The 15,016-nt window shown below is 30.5% G+C and overlaps 1 protein-coding gene across 5 annotated transcripts in view; it reads right to left on the reverse strand.

Annotated features, from left to right (window-relative positions):
• Positions 1-15,016, reverse strand: part of LOC140443935 (uncharacterized) — a 78,475-nt gene that overhangs the window by 47,172 nt on the left and 16,287 nt on the right. The gene's annotated exons all lie outside the window — the stretch shown is intronic.

A 15,016-nucleotide genomic window follows, 5' to 3' on the forward strand; every position in this document is an offset into this window, starting at 1 on the left:
AACTATAAGTGTAAAAAGTTTTATTTTAATAATTATAATATTGTAAATATATTTAAGTGAGCCATGTGATTAGGCAACCGATTATGCCTACTTGGAATAAGTGTCAGTTACAGAAATTAATAATTGCGAATGTGAAATAAGGTTATATGTTAGTTTAAAATGTTTAGTTTACATATAGTTACTGATTTAGAAGCTGATAATTGGAAAAAGTAATTTCACAAAAACAAGGATAACCGAATCTGAGAACGAAGACATTGAGTGGTGATTAAAATCTATATAGTGGAAAACAGTTCATTTAGGCATTCAGTGACAGAAAGGTACAAAATTTTGTTAATATAATTTAGTTAGTGTCATAAGAATTTCAATTTTAAAGATAGTTTGTTTAAAATTTACATTGTCTATATAATTTAATTAGTTTCATAAGAATTTTAATTTAAAGATAGTTTATTTTAAATTTTACATTGGTTATGTTAGATATATATGTGTGTTTCATAATAGATATAATGTACTTACAAACTAATTTTTTGAGAACCGCGATAAAAACCCTAGATATATATATATATATATATATATATATATATATATATATATATATATATATATATATATATATATATATATATATTATTATTATTATTATTATTAAAAAACACTCATTGCTCATCATTCACAAATAATACATCATCACAATATATATATATATATATATATATATATATATATATATATATATATATATATATATATATATATATATATATATATCGCAAACGAAATAAAGAAATCGCTAGTGTTTATCAACAAATCCATTTTCATCAAACTCAAAGAATAAAAGTAAGATATGATCGCCCCTGTAAGGTTCGTCCTATATACCAGCATGCTATATTGGAATTTGAGTAAGAATTAACATTTATCCGTGACAATATATTACCCTAAAATTCTTAAACGTATATAATATTTGACAGAGTTAATTACCCAGTATTTTCGATATACTCCTATAATATATAGTTGGCTTAGATCCAACTTATAAATAAATTATCGAGTCTCCAACTCATAACTATGGTAAATCAAGGTGATCAAAGATGTAGGTCTTTGTCTAGTTGTTTTATAATATATTATTTGATACAATATATTTCATACAAATCAAGATGTACCCGTAACAAAAATTAATTTTTAATAGAAATTGATTTAACAATCAAAAGAATAAAATCTATCGTTCTCAAGGCTTCAAATGCTTAATTAAATTAAAACTCCAGAGCGGTTTTTTAAGAAAACAAAAAGAAGCAATCGGTAATCGATACAAAAATGACCCGTTTACACGGGTAGAGTAATGATGCAAGTACTTGGTAGAGTAGAGTAACTCTACCCGTAAAAGCGCTCAGCGCAGTAGAGTAGCAAGTAGAGTGCATAGTACGTGGTAGAGTAGAGTGACTAGCAACATGTGACTAAGTAACTCTACTCTACTACCACCACCACCGCCAAAATATCCACTCGCCTGCGCACTCTACCCATGGAACGCGGTCAATTCTGGTAGAGTAGAGTAGGTAGGAGAGTGCATAGGGACGCTGTCATTCCGTCTGGAGTTGTGTTTTGTGTAAATAGTGAAAATGAAGTTCACCGAAGATGAACTTCATTTCACTTTCACTTTAAAACTTGTAGAGATGTATGGCGAATACCAGTGTTTATGGAATTTAGGTAGTGTACACTACAGAAATAAAAGTATGAGGCAAGCTGCGGAGGATGAAATCGTCGAAAGAACGGCAAAAGAGGGCTTTGGAGAAAACGAGCTCAAGCAAAAAATTAAGAATATAAGGTGCACTTATAATCAAGAGTGTTTAAAAATACAAAAATCAAAAAAATGGGGTTCAGGTTCAGCCGATGTATAAGTTCCGAACGTGAAATGGTTCACTCCTATGGAAGCAATCATGAAAGGTGCAAAAAGAAACAAAAAAACTGAAGGCTCACGGGCAAGTTACAGGTTTTTATTACTTGTTAATAAAAAACACAATAAGAAATAAAAAATGTATTCTTATCAAGATAAAAGAGCTGAGGCCCCGTGTGTATTCCTTCTTTTAAGCCACTCTCTCATCCACTCTTTTCTTTGTTACAAAGCGACCTCGGTTACAAATGCATTTGCAACAGTAGCTAAACAATTTTGAATTAACAAGGAAAAGACAGTTAAGATTTTATTTCACGTATAGGGAGCTTGCGCATCCGTTTATACGTATTTCAGCCCAATAGGCATCATCAGAAGGGCTTTCGCAAGCGCTCTGAACGTGAAATAAATCCTTTCTGTCTTAGGAAGCAACTATAACATGGCTTCGTATAGACGCAATGTAGCGACATCTGATAATAAAATCGTAGACTAATTTTCGAAACCAAATTCAAGAATTCCGCTTTAATCTGTGCCTTCTAAGAATTGCAAGGCAAAAACAGACGTTGATAAAGGTGTTAAGAGAGACATGGGGAATCTAAAAATTGCATTCCACAACATATCTCCTCAACTAAGCAAAATTCTTAGCGAATTGGTTTCTAGTACTCGTACAGAGTATATCGAAATAACAAGGAAAAGACAGTTAAGATTTTATTTCACGTATAGGGAGCTTGCGCATCCGTTTATACGTATTTCCGCCCAATAGGCATCATCAGAACGGCTTTCGCAAGCGCTCTGAACGTGAAATAAATCCTTTCTGTCTTAGGAAGCAACTATAACATGGCTTCGTATAGACGCAATGTAGCGACATCTGATAATAAAATCGTAGACTAATTTTCGAAACCAAATTCAAGAATTCCGCTTTAATCTGTGCCTTCTAAGAATTGCAAGGCAAAAACAGACGTTGATAAAGGTGTTAAGAGAGACATGGGGAATCTAAAAATTGCATTCCACAACATATCTCCTCCACAAATTCTTAGCGAATTGGTTTCTAGTACTCGTACAGAGTATATCGAAATAACAAGGAAAAGACAGTTAAGATTTTATTTCACATATAGGGAGCTTGCGCATCCGTTTATACGTATTTCAGCTCAATAGGCATCATCAGAACGGCTTTCGCAAGCGCTCTGAACGTGAAATAAATCCTTTCTGTCTTAGGAATTTTGAATTAATTTTCTTTTTCTTGAATTTATTTTGTACTAAACAAACACCTACTCGACAGTATACTAGCATAAGTACTATACTTGAAACTCTCCTCGTGTGAACGGTATCAAGCCATTTTTGGTAGAGTAGCGAGTAGAGTCGACTCTACTCGCTACTCTACTCTTCTCACAACTTTACTCGTGTAAACAAGTCTTAAGTTATCATCATCACCTCAGTACCTCACATTATACCTCAGCTTTGGTCTGTCTCCTCTTCTTATTCCCACCGGGCTGTGCCGTTGAAATCTTTTTTATCATGTTCGTTCCGGGGCCCGGGCTACATGTCCTGTCCACTGCAGACGGTTTCGCTTGATTATAGTAATATCTATTCCACCAAACGTATGCTTGTAGACATTCTGCAGTTCAAAGTTATATCTACACTAAGTTAATAAATGAAAATACTAACTCTATAATCCAGGAAGACACCCAGAGGAATCTAAGCGAAAAAGCAAAAAAACAGCAGAATCCCAGACGACAAATAGAAGAGCAGCAAAATCATACTGCAATATGTTAAGAATAATACCTCAAACAAAATTAATAATTTACCATGGAAAATCAACCGTGGAGGACTGGGAAAATATTAGATATTATAGAAAAAAGGCGAAAATATAAAGGAAAAAAGAAGTAGTGTATAGCTTGTCTCAAAATGTATCTATCGTCTTGGCTTTCCCGTAGTTAAAGGATTAGAGTTCAATATCATTTTAAAGTCGTCTACTTTAAAATGTATAAGGTATGTCTGAATCGTCAATATAGATGAGTCAGATAAAATTAAATTATTAGAAGAATTTTTCACTTAGAAGTGAATTTTCACAAATTATTAGAAGAATTTCAAGTAACAACAAACAAAATGTGTTTATATTTTGTATTTTGGGAACAATTTCTGAAGTGGAAATCGAAACGTCAAAAATAAACTTTTTTAATATTAAATTGTGGCTTATTCCCAATAAAAATAGTAATTAATAATTTTCTCTCTAAAGAAACATATTGCAACGATGCATATTCATGTATATCTGCAATATGTTTCTACTAGAACTAGCAAAAAAACAGAAATGAAACTTATGTTTGTTGAATTGTCTACAATTTGAGTGATTATCTCCTCACGAAGCGTACGGTTGCGAACAACGGAACTACCGTTCGTTGTGCGTTCTCGTTTCCCTGATCTAGCTTTGATCTGAAATGCCTACACTCTTTACTTTAACTTCACTACTTAGTTGATACATGTTGGGAAACCGGTGTTTTACTGTTATAAAAATCACACGTAATGACAAAAGAAACGAATAGGTACATAAACTAGTTGAAAATGATGTACAGTTTTATCACGTAAATGATGGAATCGGCAGATGAAAGTTGAGAAAAAGACTTTTGAAAATTTACCTACCTAAATTAATATCATGTGTTTATTTTCTAAAAAAAAATTATATATTTTCTAAATAGCGTTTCATTTAAAAAAAAATATCCTGTATTATAATACAGAACCCTAAAAAATTGTTTAATATTTTATACAGAGCTAGTAGAATAGATACTGCGGATGTGGATAATTATAACCAGATTATATATTTAAAGGTTTAAATAATATATTTAAAATTAAATAAAGTAATTTTGATATTTATTTATTTTTTATATTTTAAACAAAGTCAATAAATCTTTATGATTGCTCCTAACGCCACCTGTTAACGTATTAGCAAAGCATACGTTGTTTACTTCAAACAAACGAACCCGTCAAATTCAGACCAAATATTAATCAAAAACATAAATATCATTTGATAGTAAATATAAGTATTATATAAACTAAATGATATATTTAAAAATAATAATGGTATTTAAGTATATGAAATTATTTTACAGATGATCCAATGTTGTTATTAATCGGATGACATTTATGACTTTTGTTAAATTTTGACATTCGTTATGCGGGCTTTACACCAACAATAAATTCACGAAGAAATTTATGAATTTATTCACCAATTTCTGTGTCAATAAATTTGTGAATATCGTGGATGTAAAAGTTTCTTTGACTTCAAATAAATGTTTACATCAAGTGTCATTATTTCATTAGTACCAATGGTTTTATTATTGGATGTTATTTATTGTTGTTTGCTTGAATAAAGATATATTTGGAAATATAATCTGAAAACAATAATATTGTTTTAAAAATAAAATAGTAGTTAAGAAGTAATGATTGTACAAAAAATTATGCTGAATGTAGTAAAGAGTAAGAGCTTGAACAAGAGGTGGAAACTGTTAATTTTTAGACACAGAAGATAATTTCAAATAACTTAAATAAGGACAACATAGCTAAAGAAACAGAAAAAGTGGTAATTTTATTGAAGTTATACTTCTATACGCGCACTCCACGTTGGAAATTTGTACGGGAGTGAATAGGTGAAATCATTACATATGTAAGATAATGAGTAAGAGAGAGACAGAAGATATATTTTCTCTCTCTTCCTCTCTCGAGAATAAAAATGTTCCTTTTGTATATATATTTAATATTATATATTATATATATATATATATATAATATATATATATATATATATATATATATATATATATATATATATATATTATAATATATAATACTATAATATTATATATATTATATATATAATATAATATTTATTAATATTATTATTTATGTGATATGTTTTGTATTATTTATTAAATGTTCATAATTATTTTAGTCTTTTGTATTTCAAAATAATAATCTCAATAAATCACTGTATGACCGAGAACTGTCAATTTTGAAATACGTTTGTGTCATGTCTAATTGGCAAATATTTTACGTGTTTGGTTCATACGCTGGTGTATGTGAGTTCGAATCCCAATATGAATTTCCTTTTTTATTTTTGAAATATTTAAAAACCAAACGTTAATTTTATTAAATATATGTAATATACGCAAAAATGCTAAATTTTAAAATAAAACGAAAATTTACAACATAATCCGGGTTGTTGGTTTTTGAAGTTATACTTCTATACGGAAATCTGCACGGGAGTAACAAGCCTCGTTAGGCATGTTAAATTATAAATTAAAACTTGTAAATATCTCAAGAAGGTTCAAATGTGTACTTATATACAGAACAAACAACAATTAAATATTGTATTTCTCAATATCAGATAAATTGACAGTTGTATCACCAAACAATATTTTTTGATTAATATTGTTATCATGGTAAATTATTTTAAATACTTATGAATATTGCATTTTAATTTGTATTGTATTATTTAATTGAATTATGTTGCAGTGTATTGCATTGTATTTTTATATTAATAAAAAATCAACAATGAATTTTACTGCAGAGTATGTGTAAAAAAAATTTTTTGCATTCAACTCCTTTTATACATATATGAAAATAAAAATATATAGTTTCATTAAAATATTGATTCCATCCTTCATTTACTTACTATACTCCTATTACAGGTCAAATGTTTATATACAGCAAAGATGCACCATATACCTGTATACCTAATTCTTTTTCTCTTTCTGCTCTCTCTTACCTATAGCATTACATATTTAATGATTGTGCAGATTGACTCCCATATAAATTTGTAACGACGAACGCGTGTATAGAAGTATAACTTCTACCGGCAGTCCCACTGGACTGCCACACCCGTTTTATTTTTTCTATATGATAGAACAAGAAAATCTAGCATTCATTACATACTAAAAATTAACTGTAGTTAGTAGAAATGTGAATCAATTCATTGTGACTTTTAGAATAATAAAAGCATTTATTTAAATACAATACCTGCCTGCACCAAGTCGAAATAAAGAAGAAAGAAAGGAACAATACTTTTTAAATCTTTTAACCACTATTCATAATATATTCTCAAGAGATACCTAATATAAATAAATATTTTTATTGTTAGAATATTGAAATGTGTAGAATTCTAATCAAAAAGTAAAAAGTTTTAAAGAAATAAATACTTAAAAATAAATAAAAAACGGAAATAACCAGTAATACTTTACCACTAGTTTGTGAGCTGATTCTTTACAATTTTAATGATTTGTCTTCAACATATTACAATTTGCTATATTGAATAGTAGGGTAGGATAGTTTTATTTAAATATTATATAATTTAAATGGTCATGGACATGTGTCAAGAGCAAATGAAAATTACCCACCCAGACGAACTCTATTATCGGTCCCAGTGGGAAATAGGATTAGAGGCAGACCACGACTGAGATGGAGGGACGGTGTGGACGAGGACGCAAGGAAAATCGGCGCGGCAAATTGGCAACGGTTGGCGATGAACAGAAACGACTGGCGAAATAGACTGGGGAAGGTCAAGGCTCAACTAGAGCTGTAGCACCACTGATGATGATGATGATAATTTAAATGGAAATGAAGAATCATAATAACAGGAATAAAAGCTAATTTTAATATTTGTCATACAAACAACTATGACTTTATTCTAAATAAAAAAAATCATATTTACAGATTTTATCCTTAAGATAATTATGGAATCCTGTAGTTAATTGAGTTAATTAGTAAAAGAGGAGAAAAAAGCACAACGGAAACATGTCAGAGAAATGGAACTGACAGAAGACATGCACGAAAAAGAAATAGATTTATTAGATTTAAAAATTAAATTATGTGAAGAAAATTTTAAGAAAAAGTAAAAAAAAATTATATGTATATTAATGATCCTTCTGAGGTTTTCCCATAACACAAAAATATTCTATAGGGCTTTCAAACATCTTCTACTTAAGGATGTTCAATAATTTCTTTATTTAGCAATTCATCTTCAAAATTGTCTCCACCTTGATTTTTTAATTGAATCATTTCAACTGTACAGCCACTTCAATTGGTTAAATTGGGAAACTTTCTCTTCCATACACATTCTGTTACATATCTGGAATTCATTATACAAATTTTCAGGATGTCTTGGTGAATTGTTTTAGTGGACTTGATCTGAATGTGAATTTAAAATCTTATCAAAAATAAAGAATTATCCATAACTGGTTCAAAAAACTAGACGAGTGGACTCGATCTATATCTATAATCTGAATTTTAAAAATACTATATTCGCGCCAAATCTACACAGGTTGGTGTACACATTGAATTCACGTCTAATAAATGAAAAAATTTGTCCTTGGAAGCGACTTCATGAATTTCCTCGTGAATTTATTGTTGGTGTAAAGCGGCTGTTACGAATCGAATCGTTTAGTGGCAGATATTCTTGTAATTTTTTACTTCTCATTTAATGTCTATATTCATTTAGTTAGTTTTCATGCAGTTTTTAATTTAAACCTGCTTACAGTAAATATATGATGACTAGAAATTAATTTATCGAGAGTAGTGAATCGATGTCAAGAACCGCTAATCTATGACGCTACTCGTGATGGCGCCACATTGTGGCGCTGTTTCGTGACGTTGGCTTCAATATTTTACTGTAGAGAAAAATTAATACAACACCAGTATAGAAGCTTCGCTTCAAAAACTGTTTAGGAAATAGTAAACACGATAAATCTATTCTATTTCGATAATTTTTGATATGAACCAAAATGTATACACTAGTGATGTAACGAATATTCGCATATTTTTGCATATTCGCATTCAAATTTGTGCGAATGTTTTGCGAATATGAATATAAGAAAAAAAAATTTGAAGATTCGGTTAATAAAATAAAAATCCATTCACTTCTCAGTTTTTTTATTAAGAAAACTCACTTTATTTTACAAGCTTAGAAAACCATAAAATTAGAAAACAAAAAAATAAATGATGCAATGTAAACAAATAAAAACAAATTATTCTCTGAAACTGTTATTATCCTGAAGTTTTTAATTTCAGACAATCATCTTGAAAAAGCTAAGAATTATTCAACTACAAACTAAAAATAGTCTGTGTTTTGATGTAAAGAGTTTAAACAAACAAACATAAACAGTTCGACTTCAGTTAGATAAGTTCAGATAAATTTAGTAATTGTAATTCAGCAATTTTCGGAACAAAATACATATATATAGTGTACACTACACTGTAATGTAATACAGTACATGATTTGTATAATTGTTCTGAAAATTGCTGAATTACTAAATTTATCTGAACTTATCTAACTACACACCTCGCCCAAATGAAACTGCCGGCAGTGCCGGAGACAATTAAAATTGCCAAATTAAAAAAAAAACGGAATATTCCCATTCGCATTCGCGAATGTCGGTGGCATATATTCGCATTCGCATTCGCGAATGTTCAAAAAATGACATTCGTTACATCACTAGTATACACATGCCTTATTGATTTCGAAAAATCAAATTTACTGACAAAATTAAAAGCAGAATAAGAAGAAAAGTTCACGAATTTTGCAGCGAAGCTTCTATACTGGTGTGGTATTACGTTTTTCTCTATAGTAAAATGCTGAGGCGAGCGTCACGTAACTAGCGTCACGAGTAGAAGTCACGGGTAACGTCACATCGATCTACTACTATTTATTCTAAGTAGGTTTAAATTAAAAACTGCATGAAAAACAATTAACAAAATACAGACATTAAATGAGAAGTAAAAAATTAAAAGAATATTATTATGCCAATAAAAGGTTCGATTCGTAACGGTTGTCAAAATTGAAAAGGCATAAATGTCATCCAATTAATAACAATATTAAATCGTCTGTTTAAATTTGTATAACACTTCTCGTTTTAAAATAATTTCATATAAATACAATTATTATTTTTAACATCTTTAGTTTATATAATAATTAAATTTATTATCAAATGATATTTACTTATATTTTATTATTAATTTGATATTTGAATTGATATGATATGATATATATGATTGATATCTGAATTTGACAGGTCTATCAGAAGTAAACAACGTAGTCTTTGTTAATACGTTAACAGGTGGCGTTAGGAGCAAACGAGAATTTATTGAATGATTTTAATATAATTTATTTAAAACATTAATAATAAATAAATAATAAAAGTACTTTATTAAATTTTAAAAATATTTAAATTTTAAAAATACAGAGTTTGGGATGCAATTAATAAAGATCCGTATCTTCTTAAAATGGGACAGATAAAATTATGGGAAGCTCTAACAGAATTGACGTTCAAGTAGCAAACATGATAGAGAAGTAATTCTTATTGATACTAAAAAATTATTTGTTGGTGACGGAGAACCATATTTAAATTACGTGCAAAAGGTAAACCAATATTTTATTTAGAGGAATTTAAATTAAAATTCACACAGAATATTGATTTACTTTACATGCATTAAGATTTCAAAAAAGTTTGATTTAAAAAGCTTAAGAGAGAGGACCTGGCACATTCCGCTTAGGAGGCTGTTCAAGTATTAATTAAGCACTATAAGGGACTTTGCTTTGCTTATTTTTGATGAGATAAGGGCGGGGGGTTTAAATGGTGATTACGTCAGCAGTAGTTATTTACTTTTTTACAAATATTGCCACCCATACATGATATTTATCTTTGAATTAGACAAATATATATATTGGAACGTGGCGTCAGGCGTTACAATTAATAAACATGTAGAAATATCCAATTTTGAGTTTGCAGGACATGTGTTAGCTGACGTATAAAGTTCAATGGAAATTACTGGCTATAATGTTACTGCAAAATATGTTTGGCCAGGCGAACAAGATCTTCCTGATTTCTCAAACATTAAATGGTATTCAGAACATGAGGGTGAAAGATAATTTTTGTTTCAAATTGTAAAATGTAGAAATAGAATGCTGTCGTCCAAGAAGTGGTCTATTTAGTTTACTAGACAATAGGTTTCATCCACCACCAGTAAAAGTTAAAACAAACAGTTGATAACTTGGTTTTGGATTATAGAGGGTAATTTGTCAATCTTCCAGTCAATTTGGCTCTACGTTTAAATGCTTCATTCAAAGATTTCCTGTAAATACTCTACAATTATTTTTGTTAAACTATAAAATTGAAGCTATTAAGTCTAACATATATAACGTGTGGTCTTTATGATAATTCTGTCAAATCACTAAATCGCCACATCGAGAACATCCATAAAAAAGTTAACACGCGCACTGATATGGAATTTAGGCCTATCAGACTCGCTGCTCGTCGTGCTAATGAACTGCTGTGCATTCGGATCACCACGATGTTGAATGACTCGAGGAGAACGACGTATACATTCCAAAAACTAATGAAAGTGAGCAGAGACACAATATTGAGCAGCAAACATCTAATACCATCGAAAACTTATGGATTCGGATGTCACGGACTGAAGACTGCTGTTAATTGGAATTAAAATTTGTACCACAAATTTAAAAGAAATTTGTTGTGTTCGTAATACTACTTAAGATTATAATATTTGTACTTTACTCTATGTTGAATACCATGTCAATAAAGTTTGTTTAATTTAATAGCATGCGCGTTAAAATCCTCTATCCTGTCTATTTTCTTATTTCAAGAATTATAACTGCTGCTCATGAATCACTACACAAACAAAATACAATAAAAGAAAATTGCATATAACAATGTTTACGTAACATGGGAGGAGGGTAAAAGCTTTGTTTACGTTTAATGACAAGGGAGATGGGGGAGGGTATATAATTGTAATAAATCTGCTTACGTAATATTTGAACGCCCCCTTAGAGTTACGTTTGGCGCCTTTTTTGAGCCAATCCGGCCCTGATAACGTCCTCTACTCTTTTTCCGCTGAAGTTTTTTCTTTATCATTCTTTTCCATTGTGTAGAGAATACTATTAATATTTTATATAAAAGTGAAATGTGTTAAACCCACTTGTAAGAAATAGATTTTCACACGAACTCGATAATAAATCATTAAGTGTATTATACCAACCAGCTGGTATCTAGACCGACGTGATTAGTTCTTATTAGAAATTATAAATGCGTACAAGATAACGTTGCGAATCCACGCTTTCAACGAAATAAAAGAAGTTTTTATTTGTGGAAACAAATTGAAATTCTTTGAACTCTCTATTAGAAGGCAATATTATTAATGAAGGCTGATTTCAGTCCATGATACCAATCGGAATATATTATGGGTGAAACGATTGCTATCGGTGTTTTCGTTGCTATGGAAAGATATTGCATTTGTTTTTTGCTTATTAAGTTTAATAGCAAGTAACGTTTCACGTTAGCGAATTAGTTTAGTTTTGATTGATATATTATATACCACTTTAATGGTTCTGTGTACAAATAAAAACTTTCAGCGTCTAATTAGTCCGACATCTGGGTACCTTTCTGTGTGCATGGAATGGTGAATAGTTGTAACTATTCTATCATGTAAAATTTTTCGTTGAATACGAATATGTACAGCTAGTTCCTAAAAAAAACTGATACGACTCTTAAAGCGTATTTTGTAGAAAATTGCGCAGTGTATTTTGAAGGATAAACACTTTGTCACTTGTCACTGTCACTGCCAAATCTTAAAATTTGTCAGATAACTTATTCTGTTCAACCTCAAAAAATGGCTCCACATGCTAGCAAAGAATTAAAAGCAAGAATTAAAACGAAATTAGAAGATGGTTAGTCACTATCTGTCGTAGCGAACCATTTTAACGTGAGCAGAACAACAATTTTTAACATTAATAAAAGATGGAGAAAACAAGAAACTCTCGAAAGAAAGTAAGATTCTGGAAGACCAAAAATATCTACCGCTCATGAAGATCGTACGCTTTTGGAGAGATTAGAAGATAATCCTTTTAAAGATGCAAAAACTGCAAGAATTGTCACAGTTTCCGGGAAGAAACACAACAACTTGGCGCAGAATTAAAGCTTCGCTATATGTTGATGGATATCGAGCAGCTGGTCATTTTAGCGCCAATGTATGGAAATGGATTTTATCAAGGAATTCAACAAATAGGAATGGTATGGCGTATTGATAGATGGTTTGTTGGGCAGACTTATCTGAATATTCTAGGAAACATGTTTCCCAGTGTAGAACAGTTGTATCCAGAAAATAATTTTATCCTCCAACAAGATAATTTCATTGCTGTTCACACTGCGAATATAATAAACCAGTGCCTCCAGAATAACAACGTCGAAACCTTACCATGGCCCAGCTACAGTCCAGATTTAAACCCAATCGAGAATGTGGGGGGGGGTTATTATAAAACGGTTGTATCGAGGTAATTTTATACCTCAAGATGCTGAATATATGTGGCACGGTATACAAAAGGTTTGGGAAGTTGGGAAGAGCTCTCTGAAGGGGACAATTTCATAGTTCCTTTCACGCAGATGGACCGAAGACTACAAGTTGTATACTGATGGAGATATTAAAAAATATTAATTTTATTTTTGCTTTTGCTTCTTTTGCAAAAGCAAAAATAAAAGCAATAAAAGCAAAAGCAGCATTCGTTAGAATGAGAACCACTTTCAACAGTCGAGACATATCATTAAAAACAAAATACCGTCTATTGAACTGCTACATATTCACAGTTCTGCTCTACGGAATGGAAGCATGGACACTGACTGTTGCATCTATGAATCGGCTCGAAGCTTTCGAAATGTGGTGTTATAGGCGCATCTTACGTATATCCTGGGTTGACAGAGTTACTAATGTGGAGGTCCTGCGTAGAATGGGGAAAGAATGTGAAATTCTCATGACCGTCAAAACTAAAAAGTTGGAATATCTAGGACATGTAATGAGAAATCAAGAACGTTACGGCCTTCTCCAGCTGATTCTCCAAGGAAAAGTAAATGGTAAGAGAGGACCGGGAAGAAGACGCATTTCCTGGCTTCAAAATTTACGAAAGTGGTATAACACGACTACCACTGAACTGTTCCGCGCTGCAATAAATAAAGTAAAGATAGCCGTGATGATCGCCAACATCCGGAAAGGATAGGCACTTTAAGAAGAAGAAGAATTTTATTTTTACATACCTAAATTTAGTATAGTTTTGGTCTTCCAGACCCTCGCTTTCTTTCGAGAGTTTATTGTTCCCTCCATTTTTTATTAATAGAAAAACTGTGGTTCTGCTTATGTTAAAATGTTTGCTGCCTCTGGTAATGCCCAGTTATCTTTTAATTTGGTTACAATTCTTGCTTTAATATATTGTTAAGTTAAGTCGTTTGTTCTATTCCTTAATAATAATAAAAATAATAACAACAACCCTATTTTATGTAATAACTATCTTTTGTATACTCTTTATAAAATGCAGGAATTGTTTGTTTATTTTATTATTTGTCTGTCATAATAAATATAATATAATGTCAAACCAATCAAATACACTGCTCAAAATACTCAAATTTTACTAAGAGTCGTATCAGTTTTTTTAGGAACCAGCTGTCGATCCCCCACCTAAAAAAGTCGTACCAATTTTTAATAAACATTTTTTTATAAACAAATATTCGATAATTTATTTAAAAGATGTGTATTTTTTATAATTTTGTATTTTATATGTGTCATTTTTATTTGCAAATGATTGTATATTATTTAATAAAAATTTTGACATTCCACTACAAGAAGAATTCATAATACTACAAATAGGTCTAAGTGGTGTTTTAGTTTTATGAACCTTCCGTACTCCATAAAAATGAGGTGTCTTGCTGTAATAAGGTGTAATTAATTTTCTTACGTACGAGGATAATTTGTTTAATAATCTTTAAACTTGAATAAAGTTCTATATATTCTATTTTCCAAAGGCTTCGTTGGACCCTCTGTTAATTTTATATAAAATCCGTTTGTTATTAGGTTTTTAATTTTGTTTTCATATTGAATTTTATCCATTATCACAGTTGCATTCCTCTGCTGGTAGGACAGTTATGGAGTCCTCATTTTTTAAAGTTCTTATTGCCTTTAGTTCCTCAATTGTTTTTGTTTTGTTTAATTTTATTAAACTTTTCCAATTCAATTTTACATAATACTTTACAGTCCATTTAATTTACTTACGTTGCACGTCATTATCATTGACAGAGATCGAAGTTGACATAATTG

Source organism: Diabrotica undecimpunctata, chromosome 6, assembly GCF_040954645.1.
Source record: "Diabrotica undecimpunctata isolate CICGRU chromosome 6, icDiaUnde3, whole genome shotgun sequence".
Lineage (NCBI taxonomy): Eukaryota > Metazoa > Arthropoda > Insecta > Coleoptera > Chrysomelidae > Diabrotica > Diabrotica undecimpunctata.